The sequence below is a fragment of the Pyxicephalus adspersus genome, chromosome 2, assembly GCF_032062135.1.
Source record: "Pyxicephalus adspersus chromosome 2, UCB_Pads_2.0, whole genome shotgun sequence".
In the NCBI taxonomy this organism is placed as follows: Eukaryota; Metazoa; Chordata; class Amphibia; order Anura; family Pyxicephalidae; genus Pyxicephalus; species Pyxicephalus adspersus.
The window spans coordinates 49593277-49613659 of NC_092859.1; positions in this window are offsets into that span (position 1 = coordinate 49593277).

Here is a 20383-nt window from a genome sequence, read left to right on the forward strand (position 1 = left end):
ATCTCTAGAACATAAAGAAGCATCATCTATTTATGCCGGGGGAAACACTGTGTACAGCAAATCCTACCCCACAGCCACCTCAGGACAGCCTTTTTCGGTCCTCAGCTCCCCTTGACTCAGTCAGCTCTTTTGAAACCAGCAGCAGCACAACAATAGGTGGGACCAACTACAGCCTTGTGGACATGATTGCCAGTAACATCCATCCAGCATTCCCCAAAGTGCCAATTTACCTCTCGACCTAATGGATTACTAGCCCAGAAACTGAATGTTTGACCAGAACGGTCCAAGTATGCCTTCCAAGCGCTGTCTTGTCCACATAAATTGCCATATTAAAAAAAGTGTGTAATTATGTAAAGATTTATATAATTTATTTTGATTTAGAATTCTTTCAAAAAATGTTCTAATGCAGGGGTGTCAAACTCTGGAGCGTGGGCCAAAACTGGCCCGCAACATTCTTTTTTTTGGCCCCCAGGAGAATCCTAAATATGAATTTCAGCTGGCCCGCCACTGCATTGAAATAGCGTCGCTACTACGATTCCCGGCATCACTCACTTCTATAGACCCGCGGCCTCTCTGCCTATGCCTATGTTTTATAGATGGAGGGAATTGTAGTAGCAGTGTTATTTCAGTTAAGTGGGAGTTCCAGCCACTCATGCCACTAAGCCTTGCAGTGGACTGTTTACTTGAGGCAGGGAATTGTAGTAACAGTGCTATTTTAGTTGCAAGTTTGGCCCACGACATTGTCTAAATTATTAATTTTGGCCCACTGCGTATTTGAGTTTGACACCCCTGTTCTAATGCATGTGAAACAGCAATGAGTGTGGGACTGAATATTATCTACCTACTCTAAATTGCTATGAAATATAACCTTAGTAAAAAGCTATATGTGCCCAATGCACATGCAAAGTGCAGGGCTACAAGGGCTGCCACAAAAAGAATAATGCACTGTTTACTTACATTTTCCCCACTGTGTTTTTCCTCTAGACCTGAATTGCCAACACGACAATTGACATACACCAATGATGGTCTAATGCTGTTCACCTACAGTAGGAGCTATGACTAGCAAGTGGACCAAGATAAATTCACAAAGTGTTTTGTCTAATGTTTATTTTCGTCTGCCTGGGAAAATAACAAAAATGATGCTTGAAATGTTTTGCATGAAAATATTTTATCTGGTCAGTTATGTCTGCTATAGTCAAATAGACAGGAAAATGGAAAATTGTTGTCATACTTACCTGTATACTTACCTTTTTCCTTGTAATTTATCTGTAAAATCCTCCTGACAGCATGTTTCCCTCCCTTATCTTGTTGCAAGCTTGTTACAGAACACTTGCAGGGCAGAGTGAGGTTACTTTTATTGCTTTGGTAAAGTGGTTCTAAGGGGCGCAAGGGGCGGAGCTTACCATGTGTGCATGCTGTCAGGAGGAGTTTACAGGAAAGGAAAATTACAGGTAAGTATGACAATCATGCAATCAAAATAGTTTTTCTTTCTTTTTTGCCTTTAAACATAATTACAGTATTATAGTTGAATAGTGTTTCTGTATTCAAAACCTTTTTTTAAATGGAGAAGGATTTGAGCACTCTAAATGAACCTGACCATTGTATGAAATGATTGGCCCCAATGCTTTGCACGGCTGCCTATAAACATAAATATTAGATGATTATCAAATAGTGGTTGGAAATGCAAGCATCTAGCCCCTAGAAAATCTTTTTTCATATTATGAATGCAATAGATAATAAAAGCCTAAAGTACATGCTACATTTTCCTTAAAAATCATTATGGTTTGTTAATATTGAAGTTGATTTACTAAAGGCTGTTCGTTTCACACAGCTTTAAAGTCAATGTAAACTCAACTCATGAGTATACTCATCTGTCCCCATTCTGTCACAGGCAATACAACCTTCTTCCTTCTCTTACTCGTTCTAATCTTCAGGCACCTCCATTGGGAGGAATGGGGTCACATAATTTTCCAACAGGCACATCTCAGTGAAATTTGACAGGGAGGATGGCAATCATGCCAATGCCAAATTTTTAAAATGGAACATTAGTTACATTAGTAACATTTAAGTTACATTTCTTAGTCCTGTGGGTGAAGCTGTGCAGATTTGAATTATCCAGTAATTTTCATTTTTCTTGCAAATTATTGGGTATTCCGTCAGTAAGATAAAATTAGCTTTGCATACTTTTCTAGCATATTAACTGATTATCTTTTTAAAATTGTGCTTTTTTGTTCTTATGTATTTAAATTGCACTACTGTATTGGCAAAGTGAATGAGAAGGAATAAGAATGGACTAAGCCAGCATTACAAAAGTTATGTAATTTATGACCTATGATTGATGCAAAAAAAAATATCTACTACATACAAGGTACTATAAATATAATTTGTACATTCTGGACACTGTGGTAACAGAAGTATTGTGCTTCTGCCTTTTTGTATCCTTCAACTTTCCTTTAAGCTGGCTGTATGAGAACATACTGCCTGCTGGTTATGCTATTGTTAGGAAGTTTGAAGCCCATAAATAGCAAACAGACACATAGATGGCCTATGTAGTTACCTGGGGAAGTAAAGGTAGTGGCAATGGTAATATAACTGGAAGTGCAAGTACAGACAGTGGGCTGGTGAGACACAGTAAGAACACAATTTGAAACACCAATATTTTATTGCACTTGCTTTTTATACAAATGTATTCAAGCAATATAGATTAAATGTTGCAGATATGATCTAAATTAGCTGCAAATATGCCAAGCAGGTGTTGCAAGCTGGAGCCTGTTGAACACTTCTTATGCTAGTTTATAGATTGGGATTTTTAGACCAATTATTCTTGCATTAGTAATCCTGAAACTTGCTGCATACATGTTTTTATCTCTCTATCTCAGATAAGTGGTTGTCCCCCAAATAATATACATTTTTGAAACCTTGTCCTTGTTCAGTAAAAGTATACTTAAATTAGTTTTAGTGCACAAAAACATCATAGAATCCTTTTTTTCTTTGGAAAACATTTAGGCACTTGAGTAGAGTAAATTGATAGCAATGGACCTGGGAAAAAGTACAGATTGTGCTTGATCTGATCTGATCTGGGAACTCCAAACCTGGAAGTGCACAGAGCTGAGCTTTTTTGGGTTTATTTCTCACATACTGAAGAGAACTCTTTGAGAAATTTGGTTATCAGGAATGTAATTTCATGTAACATATCACCAGCACACAACGTGAGTTTGTGATGCATTGATCAAATGGCATCTAAATGTGGTTTCAAGGCCAGAATGGAAAAAAATGTCTAGTTCCATGAATAATTGGAAAGGGAGGTAAGCTATAGCTGCTAAATATTGCATTTGGTTGGTGATATAGTGTAAAGATCCAGGAAAGGTACCTACCAGCCCCCTCCCCATAAAAAGCCTGTGTTTCCTGCTGCCATTTTATCGGTGTCCCAGAGAATGAACTGTCATTATGTTAATGTACCCAACAGTCCTTTGTAGGAATACCCTTTTTGTCTGCAATATCGACCATTGTAGTTACTGTAACTCCTAAACCTCCCTTTGTAATCTTTTTTTGTGCTTTAACTGGAGCTTTGATACTTTTGTAACATTTCTTCTTTTTGGGATTGCTAGGGCCTTTCCTATTTGTTATTGTGTGAGACAAAATATTGTCACTGCTATGTGGATGCATCATTACGGTAGCGTTATCACCCATAAAAATACAGACAGGCCTAGAAGAAGACACATATGCTCTTTACACAGAGATAGCTGGGGAGTAAGAAGGTTCTGCAGCTGAAAACAGTGATCCAGCTGCACCTTCTGGAGGCATATTTATCAATTATTGAATTTTCTGTATGAATTAAAATTGCATTTCTATATCCTCCTTCTTTTCCCCTTACTATTTTTTTTTTGTTTATATTTTTTTCTTTACAATGCATATACATAAAGTTCATTTTAATGCATGCCATAAAGTTTATTTCAATGCATGACATAAAACACTTAAATATGTGTACAATTGTATGATATGTAGGTCATGTATGATTTATAATACATAAATTATATATAATATAAATACAATATACATATATAGAGCAGATTAGGGCATATATTGCCTGTGTTTACTGTTATTTTCTGAAGTTATTTTCTGAAATTAGAAATGATGTATTATGCATAGGTTGGCCACCTAAGCTCATGTTTTGCCAGTAAGGCCAGTAAATACCAACAGGTAGCGACCCTTAGGGCACAGCAACCTCATGGCCAGTCTTAAAATAGCTAACTTCCCTTAAATGGCTATTCTGTGCCCATTGCCTTTATTCTAAATCTCCCTATTGGCTGATAAAGCTTACATGTGCAGCTATATTTTGTTACTTCTGAATGCTTAGAAAAAAAATCTGCTTACCACTTATGTAGGTCAACATTCTTAAGTTTTCAGCCTAATTGGTATGACAGGGAATGCACCTTCAGTGCGGGAGGTTTATACCACTTGTGTCAATGTAGCAACAATCAGCTCTTAGTATGAATGTATGTTTTTCCCTGTGTTTGGGTGGGCTTCCCCCACGAATACCATTTCCTTTTACATCCCAAAAATATACTGGTCGGTTAAGCTTCTTTAAGGAAAAGTGACATGACTATGGACCTTGTAGGGGGTTGCAAATTATGTTGGCACTGAAAAAATCCTGCTCCCACCCTAAAAGTTTTTGGGTCCTCCTTATAAACCATGTGTGTGTGTGTTCTGCCCATGCTTTTTTCAATTTTCTATTATCAATGTCCTGCTACCTTTTTTCTCTTGTCAACAATTAGACCACAATTTTCCACCTCTCACTTCCTAAAAGTCCCAGATTGGATTACTTCCTCTCCTTTCTCCCCAGTTATGTAGTCATCTGCTGCTCCGCCTTCCCTCTCAAAGTTACATAGCTAGTTGTTACTGCTACCTTGCCTCTAACCTCAGCCACGGTCATCTTCTGATCTTTCTCGCTACAAGCTCTTTATAAAAATCAGGCTTTATCCCATTCCATTAGGCATCCTTTACCCTTCCACCTCCCACAACAAACAGATTCCATCAACCCATCCATTAGCAAAGCTCTACTTTAAAAAAGAAAAAAAAAACTACTGTAAGATGGACAGGGTAAAAATAAAGCACAAGATCGACTTTTTTTTTTTTTTTACCTTGTGAAGTACATATGCAACCATCAAAATCATTTTTTAACTAAATAATTTGGCCTCCTGTTTTCCACTTAAACACAGTTTTGTTTTATTTGCTCCAGCTGTTCTCAATGTGTCTCCCTCAAGACATCTTGGATACCATGTAGAAATCTGTTTAAAATAGTCATGTCTGAAAAACAAATTTCCACGCTGGCATCAGCAGCTGAATCTGAACACTTATTGTCTGTATTTGATATTTTTGCAACAGTCTTTGTGTTAACGGACAACAGATATTTATAATCCACTAAAAAATTATAGCAACTGACAGTTGACAGTTGATTTGCTTAGTGTTACCAAACTGCATTCCAGTGGACCTAAAGACAACGCACATTTTTATTTGCTGTATTAGTATTTATTTAATTTTTCGTTGACTTACATTTTTTTAACTCTACCTTTATTTTCCTATCAAAATATAGAATTTTTTAAGAAAATATATACAAAATAATTAAAGAAAACTCAGCCATGTCGTCAATAATTGTGTTTAGCTCTATGAGCTTTGTTTTCTAAAAATTCTGAATAAAAACCTTGGACAAACATTTATTATATCAACACTCACTGTAAAATGGATCCTCTCTGCTTTGATTACACCATTTTCCAATTTGTATAGCTTATGAAAAACTATCCTACTAATATGTTTAATGTCTCCATGAGCACACAAATGAAAATAACATACTTCTTGTTCTCTTCATTGCGTTTATTCATTGCAGGGTTATCTAATGCCAGGCAGATCAGCCATGCATTGTCTTACCACTGATTCACATTGGTAGTGATTTCATTTTTCTGTTCAAGCTCTTTGTTTTCCTTTGTCATCATATGTATTGAGTTATCTTACCTTTCTGCATTCTCAGGGAACAGGTTAAAAAAGGTCTCTTTAAAGAAAAGAAGGGAAAAATAGCAGATTAAAAGCTTATCATGGATGGGCAGAGTATGCCAGGCTTACACAGCTGTGCCACAAAACCTGATAATGGCTGTATTCAACCCACCCATTTCTAGCACTCCATCATTTTGCATTACATTCATTTAACAATTCAACTATCAAGTTCTGTGTTGATCATATCAAATAGCTTACAGTAGCAGCTGTGTAAATTATAATTACAGAAGGCTTAATTATAGTTTTGTTTGTCTTCTGTAAACTGCAGAAAACAATAAGAAAATGGATAGAGGTTTTATGAACATGCAAATAGAAAGCAGTCTTTTAGTCTTTTAAGCCTAAATCTGAAATTCAAGATAAACAACAGTATTTTACAGTATTTTAATGAAGTGTTTTATAGCAGATTTAAATGTACATAGCAGGAAAAAGGCAAATATTTTGCGCTATATACTACCTACTGACTTTATATGACTGTCTTTTTATAGGTGCCTTACATAGACAATGCTTGAATTTGGATGAGGTCTGATTTACTAAAGCTTTCCAAGAGGATATACTTTCATCAGGACTGAAAACATGTGCTAACAAATATCAAATGACTTTTATTAAAAACATTATCCAGGTTTGCTGGATCACCCAGATTTACTGGTGAATGTATATCCTCTCCAGTCTTCTGGAGCTTTAATAAATCAAGCCCAGGGAGTCCAGCATTTGTAATACATAGATACAGTATATATTACAGACAGAACAAATCTTACAGGTCCTTTTTCAGAGTCTTATCCAGATGTCCAGAGTCAATAGGAATAGTCAAGAACATATGAAAATTGCCTAAATCTGTGGATGTGGCCAAGTTTAGGTTTATTCCCTTAAATCCAAACATTAATGAATACATGTATAAACAATTTACACAATCAATTCAATACTGTGTGTTTATTTGTTTTGTGTGAAATAAGATATGTGGAAAATATGTTTGAAAGGTAACCAGGGATGAGTAGATGTACTTTTATTGTACATGATGGGATATTACAGGGAACCGGGACTGCAGCTAGGATGCAGAACACAGTTTATAAGATACAAGTCCCAAAAACAAAACAGCTTATTTTTATTTAAGATGAAATTTAAACTCATTTTACATCATTTTGTAATTGGAGTTCACAGCTCTACATCCCAAGATGTACAGACCTCCACAGCCTAGTTCATAAATAGTTTAATAGATCAATAAGCAGCTTTCAGGCTGGAGAAATTCAGCTTCTCGGCACAGATCTCAATTCCACACTTGTTTCCAGCTTGCTTACTACAATTCCACATCAACCTCCTGTCTGGCTGGAGCCAAATTCGGGTATGTACCTTGGGGGAATGAGAAGACCCATCCCAGACCGTCCATTCCATTCCAGGCTCCAAAGACCTAAAACAACAACCTAACAAACAGCAAACCTATGTTGCCTCCTGTTAATTGTTGACTCCTTTCCCAACACACCCTGTGGACCTGATTTATGAAAGCTCTCCAAGGCTGGAGAGAATACACTTTCAGAAGTGAACTGGGTGATCCAAAAAACATGGAATGGATTTTTAAAAATCATTTGCTATTTGTTAGCAAATGTTTTGAACCCTGGACCAGATCCATTCCAGGTTTGCTGGATCACCCAGCTTCACTGATGAAAGTGTATTCTCTCCAGCCTTGGAGAGCTTTCGTAAATCAGGGTCTATGTTTGTAAAGAGCCCATACTCTATATAAGGGGACATATAAATCCCCCTCCAGTCTCATCTTGCTATCTCATGGCAGTTATTTAACATGCGTATATCAGAGAATCAAATATTACACAGATCAGGTGGTCTGGCAGTGGATTTGGGTGGCAGGAGATTACAATGGGATGTTAACTACCAAAAGCTCAGGTTCCTTCTTGTAACGTGAATCAGTAACTTGACCGAGTATTGAAAAGATACAGGTTCACTTTAAACATTCCTCTAGGCAGCTACAAGCAATTGATCACCCCTGGTTCTTTAAAAAGCATTTATCCTTGGAATCTAGAGAAATAATGTTTTAGACATGCATATGATTTTTTTAATTTATTGCTACATATGACCATATGGTGGTTTTGGTTGCTAATTTTCCAGGCTATTATTTTTCAATCACAGCAAAATATGTGAAAGTCACATGAATTAAAATGATCCTAAAATAGTATGCCTTGAAATGGAAGAAGTCAATTAGTGTGACAGCTTTTTGATTCCTTCATAATTAGCAGTTTATAATTTCTAAAATACTTGGGTAATTATTTTGAGGACTATTTTGGGTCATTTATTGCACAAAGTGATTTGTAAAGAATATCAGAGTTAAAGTTTTTTAAAAATAAAAAATAAATAAACCATGAGTGACTACATTCTAATCTACAAATACAGAAAAACACCCCTAAAACTAACTTTACTGCCCTGTGGACCTGAAGAGACCTCTGGTAGTAAAAGCGAAAATTGTTTCTCAATATGACCAGTTCTATTGAATCCAGATTCACATCACATCCAGGCTTGAACTGGCCTGCAAGCGGGGGTGTAGTGGGGCGGGCACAAGTGGGAACTTTTTTCGGGAATGAACACGCGTGCCCACTCTTATTTTCTAAAGAATTTTTTGGTGGTTTGTAGCTCTGGCTGGTCTGCCCCCCTGCGGGTTCAGGAGAAGGACCCCGTTGGGGGAGCACCGGCCAGAGCCACGGACCATGTCTCCTGTATGGAAATGCAGGCTCAGGGCGCTGGGCGGGTTGTCTCTCTGAACACAACCCGCCCACTCTTTCATCGCTGGTCTGAGTGGGGAGGGGGGTTCTAGTATCATGACTTCACTCTGGGGGAGTTTTCTTAATTTACAGTACCGTGCTCCCTCTTATTTTTTTACGACTACACCCCTGAGAGCTGTGTATGTGGTCCACTGCCAGCCAGTATTCTTGTACCACACAAGCATTCACCAGCAATGTCATCAGGACATGATAGGTGCAGAATTGTGAAGTAACATGCATTTAGGTCAACTGCCTCCAGTGGTCCATCCAGTGCCTATAAAAAAAGCTTGGGAGATGGGAGAATACCTGCTGTGACTGCGTGATTGCCATGTGGCCATTGCAACACACAAGCAGCAGGCAAGGAAGCAGTCATCTTGACTAAACTTTACCTACACAACATCAAGTAATTGTAATATAAGGACTGCCTTTAAGGTAAATATTTGCTTAAACAGTGCTGCCTTACTTTATCTTGTTTTTTTTTCTTTATAACGTGTTACTCATTTATTGTAAAAAAAGATCAAAGGCAACTATTTTTTTCTTTTACAAGGAACGGACTGGACATTGTGTATTGACAATAACGACAAGCTAGTATGGGTACTTTTACACAGTTATGTTATTATTGTGGTCTAATAGCACCAACACGGGTTTAATATTGTCTTATAACTAGGGATGGTCTTATTTGTAGAAAGTCGATTAGGTACAAACAGTCATCCAAAATTTGATTTGACTTTTGGGACTGCTGCATTTAATGTGTAAAAATTAGGTTTGATATTTACTTTATGTCAAGATTCAGTAGAATCAAGTGGGTGGGGTCTAAATGGTGGCATACAGACCCCTGCAAAGACTGACAGGTGATAAGGAAAACTGGCCAAAAAAAAAAAATATTGTTTTTTTTTCAGGACTTACAGGATCAAGGACACATGACAGTAATGTGAGACTATAAATCATAAATTTAAAGCAGAACTATCATTTATAAAAAATAACACTTCCCTTAATAGATTGAAAACCATTAATGCCCCTGTGGTCCTAGTCGAGTCGCTCTTGCGCCATCTCATCTTCCTTCTTCCCAGCGTGGACTGGACACCATCTTCTTCCACCAGGGACATAACGTGATCTCACACTGCACAGGAGCAAGATAGGGTGACGTGCCTTCCTGTAATTGTAAAAAAATCTCACTGGCACATTTTTTGAGCAGCCCACAGCCTCCTAGAATATGTGATATATGTATACCAGAAGGCCGTGGGTTTTCCTTTAGTCTTCACCACCGCTGCAGTAAAGACAGAAGTTGAGGTGTCCTCCCCTTTGAATTGAAAGAAAGAATTAAAAAAAAACTATTTTATACATATAACAGGGTTAGCTACCCTATTATATAAGTAAAAAATTTGACTGCTTTCAAATAGAATCCATTCAGAGTATAGTGCATTACAAAATAGAATTAGACTCAAGTAGAAATAAAAATAGTATCAGGCCTACCTTCTTCAGGGAAAAGTCTTACTGCAGTGTCCCATGTATTTGCTGAAAACAAAGATTTAGGAATGGGGCAAAACACTTTATATATCAGTCAAGGGGTTTATTAGCATCAGACTTTTACTCATTAGGATCCCCTTGTTTGCAAAAACAATAGGTTTTCGTCTTAAGTCAAATCAGAAACATTTTTTGTAAATATGGCATTTCTCAAGTTTTACTTACTATTGTATTGCATTGGGCCTGGATGGAAGTTGTAGCTTCCAAGAATAAGATATAAATAAACATACCATGGATGTTATGGAGGTTATCTCACAAATGTAGATAATAAAACTATATTAACTATATATTATGTAGATATTAAAACCAATATGAAAACTAGCAATTTTCAATTTTGACCACCCATGTTGTAAAGAATGAAAAAATGAGTTAAGAATGATACATCTGCTTGTTAACTATGTATGTGCAATCTAAATGTATGAGAAGGGGTAAGAGCTCCTCCTAATGGCAGCAAATTTATTACAATTTCCTCTTCACAGAAATAATTGTTGGTAAATGACACAGTCTAACCAAGGATCTATAAATTATGGTATAAAAATGTATATAACATACCTTGTCAGGTGCAAAACAAAGTAGCTATGTTGGTTGCTTTTATATGAATGCTACATTATTGGCTAGCATTGTATGCTCCGTATTTATATATTTGTGTGTGGTTTTGCAAGATATTTCACCCTACAACATGAAAGATTTAAAACAGTCTTGGAAATTGTGATATTTTTATGAACTTTTTAAGAATTTGCAACAAAATTAGAAAAAAAAATTAAAACATTTTCAGTACTCTTTTCAGATTTCTTTCCCAGACCCAAGTATAATATCACATGCCTTTCACAGCTCCATTTCCCCATTTTTGTTGCTATTCCCAGTCAAATGGAAGCTAAGCAAGATGGAAAAGTGATGTCCTCCAGCCAGCAGCGTTGTCCTATCCAGATCTTTTCTCCTAGTAAATGGACACCAAGCATGATGTAACAATGTGATGTCCTCCAATAGCATACAGTCTCCCATACCCAATGCCAACTTGAGGTTAGCCTGCACTAAAAACGATGTATCACAATGATGTACTTTAGCGGAAGTTCTATTTTTCTAATCATACATCCTCCTACTAATCATGTCATCCCAAGGTCAACAGGGTTGAAGAAATATGTCACACTAATGTCCTTCAGCAGAAGTAACCCCTTCTGCCTTTTTTAGGTTAACTAGTGCAACCAGTTATGTAACAGAATTGTCCTCTACTCATTGGATTTTCAGCATGGAATCTCTGTGTAAGGCAAGAATGAAATTCCTTACTAAATTGAGCAAAAAAATTAATTCAATAGGTATTTTTCACATGGACGTCAGCCCGCTTAACAGCAGCAGGTACATCAAGTGTTTACAAAATATTTGTTATTCTTTTTGCAAGCTTTTAGCAACTTCAGCAACTTTTAGCAAATTTTAGCTTTAATAAACCTCTTCAGTTCCATTTTAAGAATGTTAAACACAGATCCTAATAAAAGTCCATGCTGTTATTTTAAAGAAGCTACTAAAGGCTACAAGCAAGCTTCAAATAGTGCTAAAACTTAAGCCTGCTCACCTTTTTAAAGGGGGCCTGTACTTCTATTATTCTATACTATTATATTCTAATATTCTCCTACAAACTAGAGCGGAATTGAAATTTAAAAGCTTCAACAAAAGGTAATGCTTTTAACAACTTGCTGTACACATACCTTTCATAAATGCTGAAGTCCATGTGAATAATGCCTTATAGCAGAGGTAGGCAAAGTCTGGCCTTTAGGCTGCATACAGCCTAGCCAGTATTTCAGTCCAGCCTAACGCCCCCCCTAGTTATTTATTGTTGGTTTCGGCATAATTGAATTGTCGCGTTATCGTGAGTTCCCGCAATATCATCGAGTTCTCGCGCAGGAACCCCAATTACTATGCCTAAAGAGCAGCAACAACGTGTGACTACCAGTCTCCGAAAGGTTGACTTTCTGCATTATGCATCACATCTAACTGTGGATGCGATCAACAATAGTAAATTCCGGGGATGATGCCAGCGGCGATTTCCCACTGGCATCACCCCCTGAGATTTACAATAGCTCCTCCGGGTGATGCGAGCAGCTTCGTTGGTGGTTTCAGTGGAGTGAGCGGGGCAGGGACATCCCCATTGCATGATGCGGTGGAGTGATGGATTGTGGGGGCCGGAAATTTTAAAGCAGATTACTATGTAATCTGCTTTTAAATTTTTTTTTACAGTAAAATTCACAACAAAACACAAAATAAAAGTATAAAAACACATTTTAGTGCACCAAGCATCACTGCCCAGTGCCCTGATTTACATTTTGCCCACTATTAGCCCTGATCTTGATCTGACCTTTTGATGACTTATAAATCACTTCCTGAATGTATCATTTCATCACTTTGTCTTTGACCTTGATTGTTCCTGACTGATTGCTGGAGACCACATGGCATCCAAAAGGCATCTCGCCGGCGCAAGCATTGTTTTGGAGGAATTTGAAAGCAGTGATAGCGATTTGGAGTCCCTCGTGGAATCAAGCAATAGTGATTCACCAGGAAATTTGTCATCAGACAGAGAAAGTGAACTGAGCAACGATTCTGAGGTCAGTGCTGTGCACACATGGCATCCTATTGACCTTAAAGCAGACCAGGCAGCACCGCCAAGATTTCCATTCACCGGTGCACCTGGAATGAAAATTGAGGCTGAATGCGACGACCCCCTGGCATACCTGAAGTTGTTTTTGACCGATGAACTTATTGAAAAAATTTTTGCGAAGACAAACAGGTAAGCCGCTCTTGTGTTTGCTAACTTTTTGAAACATTTTTATGCCAACATGTGTGCTGGTCTGTGCTAACTTTTTGAAATTTTTGCTAATTTTTTTTTATGCAAACATTTATGCTGCTCTGTGTTTGCTAACTTTTTAACACTTTTTTTATGCCAACATGTATGCTGTTCTATATTTGCTAACTTTTTAAAATGTTTTGCTAATTTTTTTTTCATGTAAACACATATGCTACTCTGTGTTTGCTAACATATTACTTGCAACCTTCACACTATAAAAAAACATATAGAACATATCATAAAGTACCTATTTTATGCAGGTACGCTGGACAACAACAAGGTGCTCCACACCTGAGCTTTGCAAGAAGCAGAAAGTGGGAACCTAAGGATGACATTTGGCTGCTTTTGGGCTTCGTGATCCTGCAAGGAGTTGTGGGCAAACCCATGCAGAAGTGGTAATGGTGAAAGATTAAAATGATTGCCACTGCATTCTTTGGCACAATCATGCTAGAATACTGCTTTTCCCTCATCATGAAGTACCTGCACTTCGTAAACAATGAAGAATTTGATGAGACTACCCATCCTGCACCAAAACTGAAGAAAATTTGGGAAGTGTCTCAGATGATTCTACAAAATTTCCAGCAAACCTTTGTGCCAGAAAGAGATGTTAGCATTGATGAAAGTCTAATGGCTTTAAAGGGGAGGCTCAGCTTGGTGCATAATGTGTCAAAGAGGGCACGATTTGCCGTGAAAACGTATATGCTGTGCGAATCCTCATCTGGCTACATTTGGAATACGGTACTGTACACTGGAAAAGGGACACAGTTAAACCCCAGATACAGCCATTATGGATTGGCAACATCTTCAGTACTATCCCTCATTGAGCCATTGCTAAGTCAGGGCTATTTTGTCACAACTGACAATTTCTACACATCTCCTGAGCTTTATGAGTTTTGTCTGCGACACAGAACAGATGCGTATGGAACCGTTGTGGCCAGCCAGGGCAACCTGTCATCAATGTTTGCAAAAGGGAAGCTGAAGACAGGAGAAATTGTTGCCTGGCAGAAAGGCAAGATGATGGCCCTGAGATGGCGTGACAAGAAAGATGTATGCCTTATGAGTACTGTCCATGATGCCTCCACCGTTCTAATACACACAAAACGTGGGAAAGAAGTGATGAAGCCATAGGTGGTGATTGACTACAACAACACCATGGGAGGTGTCAACAGAGCTGACCAAGCCATGACATTCTACCCAGCGATGAGGAAACAGCAAAGGAAGTACTACAAGAAGATTTTCATGGCATCTAGTTGAGCAGTGCCTATGGAATGCCTACATTCTGTACAGAAAAAATTGTCAGAGGCCTAAGAATCATTCAGACTTCATTTTGCAAGTTTCCGAATCCATTGTCAAGAACCACCAAACACCATCAGTGGCTATGAATAGACCTGGTTGTCGTGCTTCCATCGTCGTTGACCGGTCGTCAATTCACTGAATACATCCCACCAACCCAGAAGAAGGCAGCACCTACAGGGATGTGAGTGGTTAGCTGCTCAAAGACCGATGACAGAAGAAGGAAGAAACACAAAGAAACCAGGTTCTACTGTCCTAACTGTGATGTTGGACTTTGTGCAGCACCCTGCTTCAAAATTTTCCACACCCGGAATGTCTACTAAAAATTTAAATATTTTTTTTTTCTAAAATCTGCATTTAACCACCTGGGCTAACGTTACACTGATGTCTAGATTTCTGTTCCAAAAGCGTTACACTGTTTTTCATGAAATTTTTTTTTTTAAATTGTAGACCTGTAACTTACGGAAATATGTTTGAACAGGGTTCTAGATACAAAAATCAGCTTAAACAAGAATACATAAATAAATGAAAAATACTGAAAATGCGATAATTTGGTATACTGTATAGCAATATATTTTTCTAAAACACCTCCCTAGTGTCCGTCACATACCTATAGACAAAACCACATAAATATATTTTCTATTATTTTGTGTTGGATTGGATACAGGACTTTGTATTCAATCCAATACAAAATGAGAACAAAATTCAAACTCTCATTTTGTATTGGATTGAATACAAACTCCTGTATCCAATCCAATACAAAATGAGAGTTTGAATTTACCAATTACATGCTTTGTATTTATTTTGAATTATTTTGTATTGGATTGGATACAGGAGTTTGTATTCAATCAAATACAAAATGTGTTTGAATGACTTTCAATTTGAATTTCCCGCACACGCGCCGACGTCATCGCTGAGGGACACGTACACGCTACAGACGCAGAAGAAGCCGGCCGGCTTCTTCTTCTCCACCGGCCGGCTTCCTCTCGGAGAAGGCACCCGACGCTGGAACATGACAATGGCTTTGCCACCTACCCAAATGCCATTGGTCGGAATCTGACCATTTCTAATCTGTTCTGACTTTTTTTTTTTTTTTTGGTTAAAGGCTTGTCATTTTCAGACTTTATTCAGACATCTGTAGTGAATAAAGTATAACTGACCTACTGAAAAAAGAGTGGAGATACGCTACTAGGTGAAATTTCTGAAAAACCTAACCAATGCTAGTGCAATAGTTGTTGTTTTTTTAAATAATTATCCACATCTACTATCTAAAGGGTGGCACTTCACAAGAGCCAACCTTAAATTACTTCAAATAATAAAAAAAGATTCAAGAGCTATGGGTATCTTAGCCCCCAAACCAAAACCACACAATGGTTTAGTGTCAATGCACACAATCAGGGACTTAAATAATTACCCACAAAGGGTGGCATCTAACAAGCGCCAACCTTTAATTACTTCAAATAATAAAAAAAGATTCAAGAGATTTGGGTATCTTAGCCCCCAATCTAAAAACCACACAATGGTATAGTGTCAATGCACACTAGCAGGGACTTTAAAGCCTGAATTCCTGAGTGAAAGTGTAGGGAATGCTAACAGTGTGCGAACAAAAGCTGGTTGTTAGTAGTGTCATTAAATACTATAATGAGCTTTATTTTTGTAGTGGGATACATTTTAAGATGTTACCTCCATGTGTTCACAGTCATGAGACTCCACCGTCCCTTTTAAAACTACCCTTTCTTCTGAAATAGCAAAAACTTCACTGCTCTCTCTTTTTCCAGAAAGGATCAAATAGTTATCTGCAGTTACTGCTAACACAGCATCCTAACACTCCACTTCTGCAAAACCACCTGACCCATAGACTTGCTTATTGTACTCTGACTGCTGTTAGATACAGATGAAATCCTCAGACCCATTGTCAGACCACCAGCTTAAAGTCTAACAATGGGTCTGAGGATTTCAACCTGGTACTCTGGCAGTCAGAGTCTCTGCAGCCCTCCAAGGATTTGCCCCCACTCAGATTATCACACCTACCCAATTCCAAACTAGTCATGCTGGATGATGTTGCAGCCAGCATAACATTTAACACAACATCTCCATACTTTTTAACGTCCGTTACATACTCAGTGTAAACTGCTCTAATATGTAATGGGAATAGGGCGCCAATGGTTAACCTGCCAATTCTGGTGTTCTCTGGCAAATGGGCAAATGCCAGTGGAGCTCTACAGTACTTTGCTGTGTGCAGGGGTCCTATTAAGGAACCACACCACAAAGATTAGCTATCTGGAAGCTTTCTTGTAGGGATCTGGCAGTGCACCTCCTGTTTCTCCTCTCACGAAGATGCAGATGCTGTTGCTGCTACAGCACTCTCCCCTTTCCTTGTGTAAAGGTCTATCTTCTGGTTTCTGCTGCATGTTCTTGAGACTGCTTAGAAACGCTGCAAACCTTCTTGTGATAACATGTATGGATGTGCCATTATGGAGGGTCTTGACTACCTATGCAAGCTGAGTAGGCTGCATGTATGACATAATGCAACAGTGCAGTACCAGTAGTTACAAGGACAATAGCAAAATGCGAAAATCTACAAGAGGAAAAAAAAGTAGAGAGAATTTGTCTGTGGTAAAATCATTCCTTCTCTAGGGGTTGGCTTGCTGTTACCCCTCTAATCCACCTGTTGCTTTTATTTGCATCAAAGCAAGTGAAATTAATTCACAATCACTCTATAATTTCTTTCTTTACAAACAAAACACTATATACTTATATAAAGTAGCCATTTCCTCAAAGAAATTAGCACTTTAAATACTTGCTACAATATATGTAGTCTTATATTGGGGCCTATATAAGCATTCTATATACCGAAAAGCAATATAATTGGGTGAACATACTGTCTAAATGTTCATTGCAAAAATAAAATCTGCTTATCTAGTTTGTCAAGCTTTTTAATCTTCATTTTTTGTTTTTTTTAAAGCTGGTAGTTTGCAAAGGACTCACAAAAAAATTCACACAAAGTTTTACCAAAAGAAAAAGAATACTTATTATACTGGAATTTTCCAGTCTGATTCAATTAAAATTTACTGTTCCTTTTTTAAAAGATGTTCATCTCTGTGTATAAATGCTTCTTTCAACTGTACCCTACCTTTCAAGGATTTTAAAGCGGAACTAAACTTAAATAAGAAAACTTGTGAGCAGACAGCATCATGATTGCAAAAGAGAGAGGTGATTTTACGTCTAGAATAAAATACATTTATCTGCCTGTTCAGCTCAATGTACAATGTTAGGTATCCTGGAAAACCCACGACTGCTGGGAATTATTATATTTCCATGTGTGGGGGAGGTACATCATTACGGCTTGGCCAATCAAGATGGCCAATGATTTGCAACCCAGGTTAGGATGTTAGCATCTGCAAAGAAGTAAAGAGAAGTGAGTTTAATTAAAAAAATGTGATCAGGAAGCGACATGATCCTTTCTGCAAAAAACAAACTGATGTTTTACAGTTTTTTACTGGTTATGCTATTGGAGTCCCTAATTGATTTAATTCACTAAAAAATTCCTATGTAGCAATTTAAGAAGTGATTTTTTCTAATCTGTATTTTTTTTTTGTTGTTTTTATTTTTTTGCAAGAAGAATCCAAGAAGTTTTATACAGCTGATTTTACCACATGCACAATGAAATTACCAACGGATGTTAAGGCTTATTTAAATAAGTAATTAAAATTAGAATCCTAACATATTTCTAAATTATGTCATTCCTCTGGCAGGTGTTCACTGTTGTTTTCTATGGATTGTCTATTAAGAAGAATAGAGAACTGAACCATATTTTGTGGATGAAAAATAAAACAAAATTTGAATTCCTCTTGAAGCCAGATCACTGAGAAAGGCAATACTACTTAGTATTCATTGGTCAATTAATTGCCACAGTATGCAAATATTTTTTTTCAGGTTTTCCAGTGAAACGTGTAATAAGATTCACTGTAAAAAAGATAAATACATCGGAAATAGACTTCTTTTGTAATAAAAATGATGTGGCAAATACAAATAAATCAAGCTTCTCTTTGTAGCTTTTGGTTTTCTAAAGAAACATAATTTCTTGCCAATTTGTACCCACAAGATGTCCTTAGACTGGGTTTTGTTGAGTTGCTAAGTTGTAAATTGGCTACATCTAACTATTTAACATTCAAAGAATACAAGTTGTGTGTGAATGGCAGATTTAAACAGACATTCTTTTCAGGTAGTTGGCAGTATTCTGGATTTTAATGTGTGAATGAAGGTCTCAATGTGTTCATTTCCACACATACCATGTTTCTCAAAACAAAATCAGGACTCGTTGTATTTGTATAATGGGCTTTCTGGGTAAGAGTTTAACCTGTATGCCATCCATCCTTTTTGGCTCTGTTTATGCAGGGCTGTTTTTTGGTTGTTACAACCAAACATTCTATTGTATCCAGGAAGCTACTGTGTATCAAATCTCAGAAACACTTTACAGGGATTACATAAAGGCATTTACAGAATGTAATGCAGGTTACTAGAAAGAAAAACACTGAGTTGAAACTAAAACTACTAATATGTACTAAATGCTAAGGCTTTCTAGGGAACATGTAGAAATGCAAATGTCCCTAATAAAGAAAAAAATCATGTCATTTGAACAGTCAGGAAAAGGGAAGGGTATAGAGGCAAACTCTTCTCTAATAGTTTTGGTTTTAAACCAGCCCTATTAAATCATACATTTATAATTTCAAGAAAGGAGAGATACAGAGAAGGCTTTTTAGGTTTGCAAATTAAGTTGAGATAAAAAATATATATCAAGGAATATATACATAAGCTTTTAACATTCTCAAGAATAACAGTTGTAATATGGATGATGATAATTAAATTATTTTTGTTATCTTAATTCGTGATTTAAAATAGTATTGCAGTCTCTGATCCAGACACTTTTCGTCGATAGGCTTGCTCAGGGGATTGTTTAGAGGCACCTAATAAATAGATGATCACTTGACCCATGTGGCCGACTAGGTAGTCTCTGAATCCAAACAGAGAACTAGCAGGCAGTAAGGCAGGAAATGCATTGAGAACCCAGAACCATGAGTGTTCAATGGGGGGCTGCCTGCAGCAATGGAGGCTGCCAGCAGCCACTGGCAGATTGGGTCAGATGAGGTTATTTAACAAATCTGGCATTCCAACTCGAGCTAGCTCATCTTTCAGTTTTTCAGACAGGCCCATGCAAAATTGGTGTTTCAAGGTAATATCATTCCACTGAGTGTCAACACAATGGCAAAAGTCTGTGACATATTCTTTTACCGGCCTATGACCCTGGCAGAGGTGGCATAGTACCAATTCAGCAGTAGCTGCTCGGGAGGTGGGGTCATTATAAAGCTCTGCTAGCATTTCAGAAAGAGAATCTACATAAGCTAGAATGCACAAGTTTGAGGTTCTCCTTGGGGCAAGAAAATGACTGAGCCAACCTTGGTACATTCCTCAGTGAAGGTTCTGAAGGGAGAAATAAAGGAGACACAAAAGGCCCGAAACTGGCCTTGATCTTCAAAGAAGCATGCAGGCAAAGGTAAATATTAGAATATTTAAGTAAAAATCATCCAATAACATATCTGGTGTGTGGCAAAAGTAAGTGAATTGTACTCTCAGTCTATGGTGTGTGACCCTCTCGTGCAAAGATCACTGCAACTAAAAATTTGCAGTACCTGTTGATTAGTCCTGGCTATTTATCCATAAAGAACAGCTTCAGCTTGTTAGGATCACCCTACTAATAGGAGAGGCAGGATCATTCAGGGCACAGAGTCTCAGCGGCACCAGAGCACCACACAAGGGTTGATGGGCTGGTTATGCTGATGACTACCAAGCTCTTTGCTGCTGGGTCATGGGGTGTACAGACAACAAGCAAAGACTCAGGTGTAGCCAGGGAGTGCTTCACAGGCAG